Raw genomic sequence first — 17844 nt, forward strand, 5'->3', positions numbered from 1 at the left:
AGCATCATTTCTCAGTGTGCTAAGCAGGTTCCTGGGATCTGTGCGCGGCCCTCCCCGCCTGTGGGGCCGGGGCTGTGGGATGCCCCATGGCAGCAGCAGTTCCTTTGGCCCCGCCGTGACTGCGGCACCGGGGCTCAGCCATGGGACCTGCCAGGTTGTGGGAAGACAAAGGGGGATGGCTCTTAACAATTTACACAGAGATCAAAAAAAATCATGGGATCATTCATCAGGATTGCTGTAGTTCTTGACCACATAGTAAATGATTTATTTAATCTTAATATATTCCATAAAGAGTCCCCATATTTCCATAAATATGTCATATCTACCTAATACATAGTAATGAACCTGCTCCAAGGGTAAATAAATAAGATCTAAGCTCAGCAAGCCAATGTTTATCAAAGGGAGATATACAGATATTGAGTCCTTTAAAGTACCATTCTTCACAGCAATCACGGCCAAGTTAGGCAATTTATAACGTGTCACGTCAATTAGAAGTCCCGCGGGCGCAGCGTGGGCTGGGCGTGGAGAGGGGAACCCGCAGGGCGGGCTGCAGTGCCCTGCTGTCCCTCATGTGGGACCTTCTTGTCCTCCTGCATAGGAAAAAGCCTTTGTCTTTTTGAACATGTTTAGCCTAAAACAATTGAGATGATAGTTTCAAGCTAAATTTGATTGTGCTGGTTGTTCTTATGCCATTATTTCACGGAATTATACGTAGCGGTGCATAACACAGCGTAACATACCAGTGGAATCTTTGTTTTTATACAAACGTGGTAAAATACAATTGCAAGTGGAAGCAACTACTAATTTCTAGAAGTTGCACCTTTTAATCTTATTTTCTGTATCAAAGCATTTCCTGTCTGTGTTGTAATTAGTTTGACAAAGTCAATAATAATAGAATATTCTGATTATGTCAATATGACATGTAATATTATGCACTTCTGCTACCATTATGCATATTATGACATGACTTGACATGATATGACAGGTCACATTATGCACTATTACTGATGTCATAAAATAATGTAAAAGTAAGGAAAACAAATTTTGAAATGAAAAATTTTGAAAGGAATTTGTGACTTTTTCTAGGGACAAATCCTGAGCAAATCTTCTTTGTTTCCAGTTCTAAAAACCATTTCTTTTGTTTCCGTTCAGAAGGTGAATGGGCTCAGCCGTGCAGCTCTTCCCACACACAGGGACCCCATGGCTTCTGCCCACAGACCCACTGCAGCCTCAGCACAGAGCTCACCTGTGGTCCTCGCGACCACCCCCAGCCAGCACGTGCTGTGGACCTGTCAGCATGGCCCTGTGAGCACACGATGTGCTCCCCTGTGGTGCTGGCTTTCCATGGGTGAGTTGCTGGGGGTGAATAGCGCTGAAAGGTCTCTGTCCCAGGGCACAGCCACTGGGGTCTGCACGGCCCTTCCTGCCCTGTTGGCTGCCCGCCTGCTCTGTGCAGAAGGCGGCTGTGTCCTGGTGGCCCTGAGATGTGTGATGGAGACTCACTGACATCAGCATGGCAAACGGTTTATCTGTGAGCTTCTTAACGGGAACTGTGCTCCTATTTTTACTGACTGAATTTTTATATTCATTTTTACTGAGATGCAATGATAATTCTCTCCTCCCAGAGACACAAACGAGTTTGGAAAACATTTATAATGAGTTGTTAGCAAGCTGGATGCTTAAGTTCTTAGAACATCCTGATTTTGTGTACACTATGCTTCTGAAGGTGTGGATTCCCTCTGCAAATCATTATGAAGAATTGGCACTTGCTGGCAGGTAGGTGGGAGTCTTAGTGGCCGGGAGATTTAAGCAGGAATCAGATATGGACACTGGGGAGTACAGAGTGTGCTCGGTGTTCTCCTGCTGATGAGCCAGGCAGACACCGCGAGGGCTGGAGTTTGGATTCATTTTTAATGAAACGTGTTTTGCAACAATCCTACAGCAGCCCCAAATGGCGGCAGATCAGAGGGCTGCCAGGTGTGAGCCGCTGCCTCCGCGCCTCTCTGTGCGCAGTGCTGGGGGCTGCAGACCCACCTCCCCGCCACGTCCCGCGGTGCCTGCTGGGCTCTGCCCTTGGTGCGCAGGACGGGCAGCGTGCTGACAACTGCTCCTAGGCGTGAGGAGCCCTGGTGGTAAAGAAAGGTCGTCCAGGGACCTCACCAGTGTCTTTTTCAAATGGAAATGTCATTTATTATTATTTAGTGCTGATAGAGTGCTCAGAATAAAGGCATCGTGGCTGGGGGAGCTCCGGCTCTGACAGGCTCTGCCCTCTGCTCCCAGCCCATCTCCTGCGAGCAGCATGGAGCTCCCCAGAGCCACCCTCTGGCAGCACGGCCTCCCTGAAAGCAGAGCCAACCAGAGAGGGGCTGCACGGTCCCCATGTCACGTCCCTGTGCTGGGGACAGTCGGGGTACTTTGCCAGGTGGGTGCCTGCACACCAGCACCCAGGTGAAGGAGGCCCAGCATCACCGGTGCCCTGCCGAGTCTGCGGGAGGGAGGGACCCAAGAAGGACCCCCAGCATTGGCTGCAGGGGCAGAGGCTCAGCTGTGGTCCCGCGATGCCAGCTTTGTGTCCTGGGGTGCAAGGACAGGGGCTCTGTGGGACACAACTGTGCAGCATCCTCTGTCCCCACAGAGTGGAGGACAGAGCCCAGGTCCCTGCAGTGCAGCAGCGGTTTTGAACACTTCGCCTGCAGTGCCCACGGCTGTAGCTGTGGATCCCGAGGTCGGGCAGGGCTGCATGCACAGCGGCCCATGAGAGCTGCTTGCAGTTCTGTGAGGCGGTGAGGCTCCTTGGAAGCCAGGGGATGCCAGCAGGTGCTGGGGCAGACCAGGTGTTCTGGTCCCAGTGGCCCATAAAGCTGTGCCAGTGGTGAAAGGGCTGAAGCCACAGCAGTGACACCAGGCTGCTGCCAGGCCCAGCTCCATCCTGCATTCTCAAGGCTCTGGGTATGCGGGGATGGGAGTCCTGTGACCGCAGCTCTGCAGCATCCACCTCTGGGTTGGAGGACAGCACTGGCTGCCACACGCAGCAGCGCTCTGCCCTCCCACCTCCTGCACTGCCAGGTGGGAGCTGCGGGTGCTCGCAGGAGTGCCACTGCCACCTCCGTGAAAGCAAATGAAAGGATTTTGATCCAAATTGCGTTTCCCCTCGTAGTCTGGAGGATGTCAGTACATTACAGCCTACAATATTCCACTGCTGCTCTTTTGCATGATTTTTTAATTAAAAAACTATGGAGTGAACAAACATTCTGCTCTGGAGTAGCCCTGCGGAGACCCATCGATAGGCACATTTACATCCCTACACTTTTTCAAGAAAGTTTATATCTTAACAAAAAAAAAAAAAAAAGCAATAATAATATCACCCACCCAAACAGTCAGCATTGGGTAAAAGTTTGAAGTGAAAGGCAGCTGGCAACCTTCTCCAGCCCGTGAAATGATATTAACATTTTATTATTCTAAGGTGAGCTTTTTGAAACGGAATTTTAAATGTTACCCTGCTGTTCCAGAACACAAAAACCTTTAATTTTATGCAAATGAACAGCGAGGAGCTGAGCGCTTAATGTAAACGAACACTTTCTTTGTAGGAGAGGTTGGAAGAGAAAAAAAAATTCCCAGGGATTCTTTAATTGCTGTCTGAAATTATGTAAATCCCACCGCTAGGCAGAACACAATTATCCCGTGCCCCTCTCTGCCAGCATTGCTAATGTCTAACAAAATATCGGTGGGTGACATTTAGTCGAGGTAATGCAAATGAGAATTAATTTTTTTCCAAGACAAAGGGCAGCGAAAAGATCACCTCATCCATATACAGCAGAGGGGTGCGGGGAGGCAGAGCGGGGGTGCGGAGCCGGGCAGTGCTGGCTGCAGGGTGGGACGCAGCCCTGGCCTTCTGGGTGCTTTCTTTTTTGCAGGAGCGAGGCTCGGGCGGGGGCAGGCTGTTTGTTTTTCATTTTAATTCATGGTCATCCTGACAAGGGGGTAGGGTGGGAAATGTGATTGAAACCCCCTAATGGCTCTGCCTTGTGTTGTGTAAAGACTGCTTGTAATTTATCACCTAGTTGTGCTGATAACTAGCAATAATTCTATTAAATATTCAGAGTGAGGCTTTTGCAACACAATTATCAAACGAGATTTGTTAGAGCAGAAATCCTTCACGAGCACAAAAAGGTGCTGTGGTGCAGCGCTGGGTCCTGCAGTGCTGGGGGGCTGCTGTGCTGTGCAGCACCGATCAGCAGAGCTGTGCAGGGATTTTCATTCTCTTCTCTGCTTTCCTTTTTGATTTTTATTTTTGGTGCTTGAGTTTCAGCTATCCTTGCTCCGAGGTCCGCTCTAAGAGCTTACAACTCTGCTTACCTTTGGAAGAGAAAAGGAAGCCCCAGTGGGAGATGGTGCGAGGCAGGGGCAGGTATATGTGAGGAATGATGAAGTACATAGATGCTCAGAAGACTCCAGATCAGGGTAAGGAGTGCTGCTGGAATTATCCTTTGAAATGTACACTCTCTGCAGGGAGACCCCAGGGATCATCCTTGCTGGAGGAGATGGGCTGAGTTGCACCATCTGCTTGGGATTTAGGACAGGCAGATCTGCGAAAATATGAATTAAAAATACAGAGTAGCAGGAAATAATTTCCTCCTGCCCTGTCTTTTGAAATTACACCAAGCAAACCTGGGTGGCTGCTGCCACCTGTGTGCCACGGTGTTCTCGTGGCAAGGCCAGCTCTGCTGCACAGCACTGAGCTTGCGCCTCTGCTGCGAGGGAGCACAGCTCGGTGCCCAACACTGGCTCACAGCTTGTGGTTGGCACTGCTGTGCAGTGACACTGCTGTGCAGGTGACCTGGTGTGTAGTGACTGGATGTGCAGTGACATCGGTGTCCAGAGCTTCCCACAGCCACTCTCCTGCTCCCTGCCTTCCTGCAGCAGTGCTGGGATGGGATGGCAAGGTGTAACAGCAGCGAGAGGCTGCCCCCCATCTGCAGGGCACCTCTGTGCAGACAGGGCTGTCCTTGTCCTCCTAAAATTTATAATCTTTATAATCGAAGGTTTAGACTCCTCAAAGCTTTATGCCTGTCTTTAACCTGTAGCACATGCATAGTCTCAGTGGGATTTCTCATCTGCTAAGAGTTAAGCATGTGCATAAATCTTTGCAGGCCTGGGGCCTAAGGCATTCCTGTTCGCACATGCACACACATTCCTGTGTGCACGAGTCATGGAACGGCCGCCGTGCAAATCCCCACCGCGAGGAGCGACGGGGCAGGAGGCAGCCATTCTCACACCAACCACCAGAGCGTTTCTCGAGCAGTTTGGATGCCCTGGGGGTGCTGAACTTCTGACACCATCTTTAGCAAATCCCTGTTCTCTTCCCTCTCCAGAAGGCTGTCAGGCTGTCAGCAGGCAGTGACTGTGCTGGAGGTGAACACAAGCAAGCAGAAATCAAGTATGGCTGCTGACGGCATTTGGGGCAGATTGGAAACCAGGAATAGCTGAGGAAGAGCACTGGCACTCCAGGTATGTGGGAAGGAAAGGGAAGCATGTGCTCTGGGCTGCACGCTCACAGCCACAGCTGGGGCGGGCTGGCTCTGCCCAGTGCAACCTTTGGCATCAAACTCTGTTGTGAAGATATTTTAGTGGGCTCTATTGCATCAGCTCTGCTTTTATCAATGCAGGATGGCCCAGAGTGAAATCCAGGTAAGAAACCAGCACAGATTGTTTTGGACTGGCAGAAGTGAGCACAGCACAGCACAGTGGCCCTGTGCTCATGGGCTGTTTCCCAGGAGCCTGTATTTGGCAGCACAGCATTTACAGAGGCTGAGATGTCACTGCATGAACCTCTGACCTTTCCTTTCCATGGAGCAGACCTCATCATCAAATTATGAAAAAAGAAGCTATACGCTTCACGTTTAAAATCATGACCATGAAACTCTTCTTTCTGCCCTTGCGCAATGCTGTTTTAGTCAGATAACATGAACTTTGATGAAATCACTCTTTTCACTTCGTATCTTGTGTTGGCAATGTGACTGGATACGGTCTCTTTAATTTAGGGTTAGAAAATGCAGGCAGAGCCATCAGGTGAGAAGTGGCATTTCATAAATGTCGTGTTTCCTGCAGCGTTCAATTTATTAAGGACAAAATCACATTCTTTTCCCTAAAACATCCCCCACGTACTACTCAGTCCCTTCCTTCAGTGCAGGGTGGCAGAGCAGTGTGCAGTGATGGCTGAGCTCTGTGGCTGCAGCCCTCTCCCACTCTGCAGCCCCGCAGTCACTCAGGTCAACTGCTGTTTGTCAGCAGGAGCCACAGCCGCACCCCAGGCACAGTGCTGAGCACACAGCGCCCACTGAGCCGGCCCGGGTGCTCAGCCCTTCCTGCGAAACATTCACAGAAAGGTCAGCAAATGCGTTGTGACAAGATGCCAGCACATCCCTGCCCACTCCCGGCTCAGCCTGGCCCTTGCCTCCTGTTCCAGGGACTGAGCAGTGGAGCAGAGGCCCAACCTCAGCGTCTGACCCCTTCCTCAGTGCTGTGCAAAGACCTCCACATGCCACCAGCACGGGATCAGGGGGCAGTGCCGTGCTGCACCGGACAGGCAGACAGACAGACAGACAGGCATGCAGGCAGGCAGAGAGGCAGGCAGAGCAGCAGGAAACAATCACCCTGAACAGATTTAGCACATAGAAAAGGTCCGTGCAAGAAAACAGAGCTGTGAGGGGCAGCGGTCATGGGGAAGAAGCAGGCTTAGCACTCTGAGCCCCTGCCCTGAGATGGCCCGGGCTGTAAGCAGCTCAGGGGCAAAGCCTCCCACTGCCGGGTAATTCTGCCTCTCCCCTATAAGCCTGTAACCCCATTAGCAGCAAGTCTGGCACAGAGGGAGCAGTGCTGGGAAAGCGCTGCACCTCCGCATGCACAGCAGATTAAAAAGGACTTAATCACAGTGCAGCCAAAAAGTGCACTACATGGCATTATTCCTCTGAAATAAAATTTTACATATGGCCTATCTGAGAGCAGTACAAAATAAATACTTTTAAAATCTATGATTACTTTAGGGTTATTTTTTTTTTTTAATTTTATATTGGTGGCTGAGTTCTGCTCTTGCTCCGAAGGATTAGAGGGATAATTCCATTACAATTTAGTAACAAGATTATAAGAGCCAGTTATCCATTTACGGGGGTCTGTGGAAATGAGCAGTGGCTTCTGGAGGTCTCGGGATCTGGGTAAGTATCACTCACATCTCAGACACGTCCAAATCAGGTTAGGGAGCAGGCAGGACATGCGTGAGGTGAAAAGGTCTTGGGGCCGCCTGTCCTCCCATCGGCACGAGAAGTGCTCGGGGCTCACGGGGCAGAAAGGACACAGGTAAGGAGACCCCTGATGAGAACAGCTGCAGGAGAAAGGCAGGGAGAGCAAGAAGCGCCCTGGAAATAAAACAGCACGATGTGCAGCAGTACTGCTGAGCACCAGTGTGAGGAACCATCCTGTATGAGCGCTGACACCGGGCACCGGGCAGGCAGCACCCACAGCACAGCACAGTGCCCACCGCACAGCACAGCACCCACAGCACAGCACAGCACAGCACAGCACAGCACAGCACCCACAGCACAGCACAGCACAGCACAGCACCCACAGCACAGCACAGCACAGCACAGCACCCACAGCACAGCACAGCGCCCAGAATGGCAGGAGGGACCCCGTGCCCACCCAGCACTGCTCTGAGACCCCCCGGCTGCAGGGCGCTGTGTGATGGCCGTGGGCTCCTGGCCCTGCGGTGCTGCTGAGCACTGAGCTGTGCAGGATGTGGTCTGCTCCTCACTGCTCCCACCTTGCTCAGGAAATAGTGAGGGCACAGCACTGTGTGTGTCTGAACGGCCGTGTCACACTGATGGTCAGTGATGCCATTACAGGGGATTTGAGCACTGGAGTTTGAGATGTGCTTTTCAGGAGCATTACTAATTTTCAGTCGCAAGGACACCAGCTGGAGGTGAGCGCCACAGAAGAGTCCCACATGAGTGGTGGGAAGGAACGGAGTTACTTGGCTCTGCTCATGAGTGCGCGCACAAAGCTCTGTGGTGCACATCACAATGTCAGAAACTCCCTTGCAAAAAGTGACAACAAGTCAAGCTGCACACATGCAAATGGCACAGAACATTCAGAGTTAGAAACTGGCCATCACTGACATCGTTATGTGTATCCTCTGTACTGATTAACTGATTAATTGATATTTAATTGATTGCACGGTCAGAGTAGGACTTTAGCATGTGCTGATTGCACAACTGTTTTCTGACTGTTGCTAGCAGGTCTGCAGAACAGTCGGTGTAAATCCACAGGAGCTGTACATAGGATAGGAACAGAGACTGCTTTGTGGCAGCAGAGAGCAGAGCTCATGGCGCACAGTGCTGCCATCACATACGGCTGGGAAGCTCTTTCTTCTTGTTTTTAAAAATGATGCTTTAGATAAATGTAAATTTGGCTGCTCGTGGGGTAAGAGCTGCCCCAGCAGGCAGCCCCAGACACCCTGTGCCCCCTGCTCGGCTCTGCTGGCCCTGCAGACTCACAGCCCAAAGCGATCTGCGCTCCTCAAACCAACCTCCAAGTTGTTCTCACAAAGTTTGTGGGTTCTTGGGTGAAGCATTAGAAAACCTTGCATCAAAATGTAGAATGCCTTTTGCAGCCTGAGCCGAGGGCTGTGGCAGGTGCTGGCTGCTGAGACACAGCTCTGAGCAGCACTCCCTTCTCAGCACCAGGGTCCATTGGGTGCAGGGCCGCTCACCCCCTGCACTGCACAGACACACAGGGTGTCAGGGACAGCCTTTAAAAGCTGCATAAATAGGTGTGGTGGTAAAGCCCAGAGCTCGGTGGAGAACAAAGCTGGCTGAGAAACAACTCTAAATGTGGTATGAGAATTTGAAACGACCAATAGGTTGCAGATGAGCCACCAGACAATTGTAACCATGTAGTCCTGCTGTATTAGTTTAATGTCCACTTGAATCACTGACCTTAAGGTCTGAAAAGGACTAAATCCAGAAACAGATGATTTTTTCCATGCAACATGACAGGGGGGCTGTGGTCGCTTCTAAATGCAATTTTACGTTCACTTATGGAAATGCATTGTTTCTTGGCTACTTTAAAAAAGAAACCAATATATGTTCTCCTGAAAGGGGTTAGACCTCAATTATTTCAAAGGCATTGTGCGCGCGGCGGTGACAGAGCCGCAGCGCTGTACCAATGCTACCCCCTGGTGACCAGAGCTGACGGCTGGCGTGTGCCGGGCGGCACCGAGCGGGGCTGTGCGGGACAACGAGGGACAGGCACGGGGCAGGTTCTGCAGGACAGGCGCTGCGGTCACAGCCTGCAGAGGGGCAGGGTGCTAGGAGAGCAGTGTCTGTTGGCGCTTCCTCAGAATTCTCATAGCAGTGACAAATTGATTCAGTTTGAATACCATTCCCTGTTATTTCCCGCTGGGCTAGGTGGAGATTCCGAGCACTGCACTGCATGCTGCAGCAGAGCAGGAGAAGCCAGGGCACGCTGCTCTCAGTGCCTTTGGATCCCATGGCAAAGGCATGAGCCGCAGCTGGGCCAGCCCCAGGCACCCCACTACCACGTGCACACAGCAGCGGGGTCCAGTGCTGCCTGACGCTGGCTGCAGTGGGAGCTGTGCCCTGGTAGGGTCATCCCTGGCACCTCCTGCAGCAGCTGCCGTGGGCTCAGCACAGCCGCAGCAGCAATGCAGCCTGGCCTGGTGTTGGCGCAGCCCCAATCGCACATCTCTCTGTGTTATGCTGCTCACTCTTTGCATCTTGTTAATGAAAAGCGTGGATGTAATTTCAATTAAAGATAATTACATATTTAAACTTAACATTAAATTCTAAACAAAATTACATGAAATCTCAGTGTGCAGCCGTGCTGCAAGGCAGCATGTGAAGCAAGCGGAGGAAGGAAATACTATTATGCAAAGTGAGCTGATCCTTCCCACAGGTGTCCCTGCCTGCACAGTACTTCCCTGTCCGGTGAGGTAATTCCCATCCACTCCCACATCACAGCACAGCACCCACAGCCCACCCCCAGCTGCAGCCCTGGCACACTGTGCAGTGCTGTGGCAAAGCAGAGGCACTGCGGCACCAGCGCACCTTACAGAGAGAGGTTTTTGTTTAATAAAACATGAAAATTATTCATTGTGTGATTTAATTTGATAGGAAATTCCTGCTGCTCCTGTAATAATTACTATCATTATTGATTATTGCATGTGGCTGAGTCCCGCAGTGCGCGGTGTGCCGCTCTGTGCGGCCGGAGCGGAGGGCAGCGCGCACGGAGGGGCGGCTCTGTGCAGGAAGTGGGCTGCGCAGTGCAGGGGAGTTTGAGGATCCACAGCGGAGGAGATGCAATGCCCAGAGCAGCACGGGTCACCTCGTGTGACTGTCACCAAGTGCCCCTGCAGAGCTGTCGGCAGCAGCTGTCCCCTGCAGGGCCACAGAGCCGCAGGGCTGTGGGGCTGAGGGTTGTGTGTGGGCACCCAGCACTGCGCGCAGCCCGGACGCTGTGTGCAGCACTGGGGCTGCTCCTGCACGACATGACTGCAGTGATCAAGCACTGACAGGTGGCAGTAACATTTCTGAGCCAGCATAAAGTTTTATTTAAGGGATGGTCAGAGATTTAGTGGGCTCTGTAAGTCCTTGCCTTGCCTGCCCGTGTCCCCTCCAGTGGATGGGCACAGCCCCACGTTGGGGAGGATGGGGGGAGGGAGGTGCAGGGATCCCCAGCTGCTGCCCCCTGATGCCTCTGTCCCCCAGCACTGGCCAGCCCTGCCACAGCACTTCCATTCATCACTGGCGATCGTGAAACATGCTACACACCGGCCTCCCTAATGGCTTGCCATGCACTAAATCCCCTTCATGTTATTCAACTTATAAACGCAAGGAATATCCCAAATCAAAGTGACTTCATGTCACACTCAGCCCATCTCACAGAGCCCAGAATTAACATCCTCGCCTGCTCGGCAGTGCGGCTGCACTGAGCCACCGCTCCGTGCTCATTAATATTTATGATGGGGAGAGAAAGTTGCATAAATCCTGGATGATACTTAATTAAACCCCACTTCTTCTGATTTCTTCTCTTTCAGCTTCGCTTAGTCAGGAGGGTGCAGCGGTCAGACACCCTGCAGCGTGCATGGGGACACGCGGCACTGCCTGCAGCAGCATCACTGCCCTCCTGCGCTCCGCCCCGGGGCCGCCGTGTGCCGCCGGGATGCGGGGACTTCGGGTTTGAGGGCCCAGCAGGGTGATGCAGCTGGGAAAGCATGAACCCCGCTTTGGCTTTTTTGCTCTGTTTATCTGTTCCTTGAGTCTGATCCTCACATGATCCATAAGAGAACAGTTAACACGCGGCTGACAGATCTTTGATACGGCGCTCATTCACAGGAAGCAGTTTGACCCCTGAAGGTTCTGCGTGCGGCAGGATTGACACTTCACATTGACTTTGCTTCAGGCTTATCAACAAATCTCAGCCAATTTTATTAAAGAGCCGCGCGCGGTGTGCGGAGCACACCAGTCAGAGACAACTTCATTTGTGGACCGAGTGCTTGGCTGGTTTTCTTCTCATTCATGTTTTCACTTTGGTGGCAAATTTAACTTTAGAAAAATCCATTGCATGTTCCAGTGAAGGATGGAGAACAGTAAAACCCCTCAGTGTTTCCTGGCCCTGTACTAAGAACAGGAAGAGAGTGAGTAGATTCCTGTTTAAGGGCAATGAGGTCTGTCAATGAGTAAGTGGCAGCTGGGGAGAAATGCAGAGCGCGGCGGCTGCGGTCTGCCCGGGCTGAGCAGGGCTGTAAATCAGCTGAGGCAGCACAGGGGGATCTGAGCCACACGGATCCCTGGGCAGGCGTTGTCCTGGTTTGCTGCCAGCAGATGTTGGCAAAGCCCTTCCTGCATGGCAGTGCAACAGAAGAGTGCTGGGCACACGGCTGGGGTGGGGGCCTGGCCCTGCACCCTGACAGCCCCAGCACCCCCACACCACGGTTACCTGCACCCCAGCACCTGCACTGCACGACAGGCCCGTTCTGCACAGGTCACATGGGCAGCACTGACTGTTCTAAGCAGGTTTACCTATTTTCTGCCTAATATTTTACTCAATTCAACATGCACGTGGTATTTTCAGCACTCTGGGAGGACTGGAGCTGGGTCCCCCAGCATCGGAGTGGGGCAGAGGGCCGCCAACAGGATCCACTGCTCTGAGGCATCCGTTGGTAATTATGTCTCTTTTTACTCATGCAAATTTTATCAATATTATTTATTTATTCAAATCCACTTATAAATAATATATACATTTGTGCTAAGGTAATTGCCTCAACTAGATTATTTGTCCCAGTTTTTATTGTCTATCCAGACACTGAATACAAAACCCTTTTTCTTGCTCGCCCTGTGACCAGGAGTTGGCTGCTGCATCACGGGAGCAGCTCTGCACCCATCCCTGCAGGGAGCGGGGAGGAGCGGAGGGTGGCTCTGGTGGGACCATGGGGCAGGGAGAGGTGCAGGAGGGGGTGGGTTGGGCACAGTGTTGCTGTCCCATCCCAGTGCTGTCACCCCGCTGCAGTGCTGCCATCCAATCCCATTGCAATGCCGGGGCCCTGGGCTCCAGGAGGGGCACAGTGCTGCGTGCGTCCTCCCTCCTTCTCACTTACCAAAACCCGACATCACAATGAAAAAAGATCAGGAGCACTGACAGGCCTGCAAAGGTGACAGCTACAAAGAAATATGGAGCAATCACGTTGTCAGAGTGCCTATTAGGAACCTAAAAAACCTCGGCTCTCCTGCACAGGAAAAACTGATTTATTGCACAGCACAGTTCATGAACTCATCAGTGGTTTTGCATGGAGAAGAGATGGATTTTCTTTCAGATGTTTATGGTGTGAGCAGACTATCCTGAAAGTTATTGTTTGGCTTAATAAGGTCGGTACTGCTTGCTGGGGCAGAATTGCTGCTGCACCTCCACCCAAACCATGCACCAGGTCCTGTCCCACAGCCTGAGCAGCTCCATGCATTCCCAAGGAATTCCTTGGGCATTACCGGTGTTCCTGCTCTTCTCCCCACCTGTGCTGAGGGCTGTGGGCCTTCTCCCAGGAAAGCTGAACTATGTGACTAAACCATGGCTCACCCAAATAAAGTGGAGCTTCCCCCTGCGTCAGTGCAGCATGTGCCATGCCAGCGGGCCTCCCTGCTGCCACAAGTGCAGCTGCAGCCCTGGGGGCTGCGGGATGCTCACAGCGCGGTGCCCACAGCAGCCGCCAGCACTGCTGCTGAAACATTTCTTTGCAGGAGGGAGCTTTAAAGGTGTGTCATGCAGAAGCAGCGTTGGCTTTCTGACAATGTTGTACTGCTGTTAACATGTAAATGTTTCCTTCTCCTGCTTTGGATTATGCTTCAGATGCCCTGGGAACAGCTGTGGTTTATGTAGATTTTAAAGGTGAACTTTCATGCTCAGTGAAACTTTAAAAGCTGCTGATTTACACCTGAACCCATTTCTGCGAGTGTTGGTGTGGCTGTTTCTCTTCCTTAATGGTGTGTGCGTGCAGGGCCGTGCTGGAGCAGGTTTGTGCCAGGAGCCTGCAATGGGCTGGGGGGCACATCCCATGTGTGGCCTAAGGTGCAGACATGGAGTGAGTCCTGCACAGCCCCGCACAGCCCTGCACAGCCCCACACAGCCCCGCACAGCCCCGCACAGCCCCATATAGCCCCGCACAGCCCCGCACAGCCTCACACAGCCCCGCACAGCCCTGCACAGCCCCACACAGCCCCGCACAGCCCCGCACAGCCGCTCTCCCCGCTGGGCCCCAGCCCCTTGGCTACGCCAGCGCCATCTCCATGACCCTTTAAAGATGCTCTCTCTTTTTCCTTTAAAAACACAAAATTTAAATGGCTTTGAATAAAATAAAAGAGAATAACTGAGCTGTGAAGGGTGATGATTGTATTTCTTTCACTTGTAAGAGAGACCTTTATAACTCTCTTGGGAGGAAAAAAACAATAATGGTCCTTCATGGATGAAGTGCGCTAAATATGGTGTATATTTTTTAAAATACCAGTTCTACAGTTATTGAAACAAATTATTGTTAAATGCATTTACAGCATAATAACTGTGCTAATTTGCTGATAAAAAGCATCCAGCGTTAAAGCCCCCATACATTATTTTGTCATTAGCATTTGTTAGCTCCTCTTAGGTACGTTCAGACAGAAGGCTTTGTTCTGTATTTAGCACAGGGCCCCGCATTCCTCACTCTCCCCTCCCTTTGGGATTTGCTTGTGCGCAGAACTGCAGCTTTTTTTTAGAACTTCATGTTTAAAAATGGAAAATTTATTTCATTTCATTAATGGGCAAAGGGAGGGGAAGGAAGTAGGGAGGTGGGTGCGTGACTTGACGAGGGCGTGCCACACACCAGGCAGTGCTCGCAGCAGCTGTGCAGACGTGAGCGGCGCCCAGGGGGCGTGGGGCCGTGCAGACCCCCGGCACCACTCAGCCACAGCTGTGTGCAGACACAACTGCACCGTGCTGGGGAGCCCCGCGCTGCTCCTGCCCACTGGGGCACTGCCAGCGCTGCGGGCATCCCATGAGCAGCACCTGTGCAAGGGGCACGCACAGCTGTGGGAATGGGATGGTGATGGGAATGGAGAACCTGGGCATGGCCATGCCGCACGCGGATGGGGCAGGCAATGGGCCGTGGTGCCGTGGGGTGAACATCCCACCGTGCCCTGCCGCAGCCGGGCTCCATCCCCCCGGGGGGCAGGTGGGCACTGCCGGCCCCGGTCCATTCCCGCAGCCGTGTCCCCATGGGCGGGGTTTTCTGGAGCCGTGGTTGCCATGGCGACCGTGCTGTGATCAGATCATCACCAAAGGGGAAAAAAAAAAGAAAAAAGCAGCTTTATTATCAACACATCTTCCCAAATTAACCCCTCGCACACCCAATGAGCACAACGTGGGCTCAGGCCAGCAGGAACTGATGCTCTCCCCGCGTGCTGCCCAGTCCCCACTCGGTACAAAGCCCCACTCCCACACCCAGCAGTCAGCTGTGGAACTTCTCTCGGGGAAGCCCGTGGCCGGGGCTGCTCAGAGTGACCAGACTGGGACTGGGGCAGCCGCAGGGGCAGCGTGGAGCTGTGCTGTGTGCTGCAGGTCAGGCCTCACTTCGCTCCCTGCTGTTCCGCCAGGTGCTGACACGTGGTGACCCTGTCACCAAATTTCAGTTTGGATGAAAGCCTAGAGAAAAGCTCCGATTGGCACAGGGCACCTCTGGCTGCGAGGTGGGTGCACTGCACATTTGCCTTCCTATCCACAAACGCTCGGGGCCCTCTGCCTTTTGGAACATTCCTGTGCCCACGTCCTTGGGTGCAGTGCAAGCATGTTGGCTGTCCTTCGCAGCCACAACCGCGTGCTGTGCGCCGTGTCACCACCAGGACTGGCTGGAGCAGCATCAATACCAACATAGTGCTGTGAAATATTTCCCTGTGTACTGCAGTGCTCGGGGCCCAGCCCACCTACCCCTCCCAGCTCCACGTACAATTGGAGACACACATTTCCTCCCAAAGCCTGAAATATCATGCTAACTCATGTAATGAATGTTCCTTGACCCTTCCTGCCATCTCCAGGTGCAGCTGTACCACAGATAAATAAAGTGAAGTCATGAGGAGGGATCAGTGCCAGCACAGAGCCATGACAGCGATGGAGCGCAGCACAGCGGTGTAAGGGCCCAGCCTCAGCGTCCTGGCAGCACCGCCCGTCCCCTGTGTCACACGTGTCCCACGAGCCCTGTGCAACCTGTGCATCCCATGCACCATGTCAGTTCCACACGCTGACAACGCCACGCTTCCCCCAGCGCCCCCAGAACTGCTGTGCTGCAGAGTGAAGGCCTCAGACAAATGAATTAAGATAGCTACTGTATATTGATTAATATCCTGAGCTATAAAAATATAATTGATTACTTGAAGAAGAGCAGAGGTAATGTACAGAGAACCTGTCTGAGAAGTGATCAATACTCACATTCAGGAAACTCACCCAGGAGTATAATTGGACAAAGCAGAATTTGGGCCAAGCCAAGCACCAGGAAAATAATTTTGCTAACAACAAGCCATTAGGAAGCGGCTGGACTGACTGCCATCCATCTCAGGCGTGGTTTATGGCCACAACAGCTGCAGTAACATTTTTATTTTCATTCCTTTGGTGAAGAAATTGAGCCCGTGGGACCCAACGCTGCTCCTGATGCCGCAGCTCTGCAGGGCTGTGCCATGGCAGTTTCCCTGCTCCAGGGGATACCAGGAGCCGTGCCCTGCCCTCCCCCCCAGTGGGTGCTGCAGCCCTGGGGGTGCTGCTGGGGGGGGGACGGCTTCAGGACCCCTCTGGTCACCAGCTCAGGCCATGCAGCCACTCAGCACCAGCACTGCATTGGGAAACACCAGGTGTGAGGGTGTGAAGTGGGTGCCAGGTTTGTTTCACTTGCAGCAGGGCAGGGCAATTAGCAAGGCGTGCTGCAAGATTACAGAATGCAATGAAATACTTAAAATCTACTCTCCAGACTAAAGTAAATCAGACATGACTTTGACAAGGTGAAACCAAAGTGATGAAACCAATCCATTGTGCTTGGGGAATCGATCTCCCCGGCAGGACGCGGAGAGGCCATCGATTCACAGCCTCAGCAGTCAGCAGTGTCAAGCTGCCTGATCTAAATTTCTATATGCATCACCCCCGATTAGATGATGGAAGAGCACTGTGTGCAGGCGTCCACCTGCCTGGCCGTGTCCAGGGGCAGTGGGAGGGCTGTGGGGTGCGGCCAGCCCTGAGCAGTGATACACAGGCTGGGCTGACCTGGGCTGGGGGGCCCAACTGGGTGGAGGGCACCCACGGCAGGGTACACGGAGCAGCCAGGTGTCCGTGCCCTGCCCAGCACCAGGAGAGCACGTGAGTTACGGCCTCGCCATGGATCTGAAACCCGCTGTAGTAATTAAGATTTCATTCTTAAAAATTAAATATTTATCTGCAGAGACGAGCTGTGCTGGCAGCAGGAAGGCTGCGGCCGCGCGCAGGACGGGGCAGCAGCCAGGCAGGCCGTGGTCAGGGCGCTTCGCGCGTGGCAGCGCGCTGGTGGGGCAGACGCAATGCGCTGCTTTGTCACTGTCATACCGAGAGAGGCCATTAGTTTTGTCAGTGTGAGAATAAAGAGCCGTCTCTGGGGACAGATGGAAAAACTCGATCCAGCTCCCAGCAGCCCTGAGGGGGTTGTGTTCTACCATTTCTTTATGACTTACCAGCTGGAACAAGAGCAGACTTAGCAGTCACGAGTGGCAGGAGCATTTTCTGCTTCCAGCTCCCACGGGGAGTTTGTGACAGAATAGCAGGGACTTGTGGTGGGAAGCTGAAACGCCGGAGAACAGATTGGGGAAGGGAGGGAAGAGGGAGCTCAGTTGTGCCAGATCTGAGAAGCTTCTGGCGCCTGCTCGGCCCATCCCAGCCCCGACGGGCACTGGGGGATGGGGTGCCGGTGTGGCCCTGCATTGAGACTGCTCTCGTTAAGTGATGGTATCCCGTGATGTGTTTGGCCATTTTGGCACAACGTGACTAACAGAGACGATGAGAGAGCACACAACGAATGGCTGAGGGTGCCCCTGCCCCCTGTCCCCCCGATAAGCTGCAGCACGTCCCGCCGGCCGCCACGCAGTCCCGTCTCTGCTTCTGCCGCTTCTGTTTCGTGCAGCAGACGCCTGGACGCCGAGGGGGGAGAATCGCGGCCCCGGGGGGCACGGAGCCCGCAGCCCTCCGGAGGACCGCGATGTAGGCGGGGAGCCGGGGGGGTCCGTCAGATGATCCCTCGCA

General features: G+C 53.0%; 1 long non-coding RNA gene across 1 annotated transcript; it reads left to right on the forward strand.

Annotated features, from left to right (window-relative positions):
• Nucleotides 1-3656: 3656 nt before the first annotated feature.
• Nucleotides 3657-11845, forward strand: LOC149915473 (uncharacterized). The gene is made up of 3 exons (XR_016458845.1): nt 3657-4461; nt 5373-5508; nt 11111-11845. It is a non-coding gene; the product is annotated as an uncharacterized LOC149915473 (long non-coding RNA).
• Nucleotides 11846-17844: the final 5999 nt, after the last annotated feature.

Source organism: Phasianus colchicus, chromosome 19, assembly GCF_987193195.1.
Source record: "Phasianus colchicus chromosome 19, bPhaCol1.hap1.1, whole genome shotgun sequence".
Taxonomy (NCBI): domain Eukaryota; kingdom Metazoa; phylum Chordata; class Aves; order Galliformes; family Phasianidae; genus Phasianus; species Phasianus colchicus.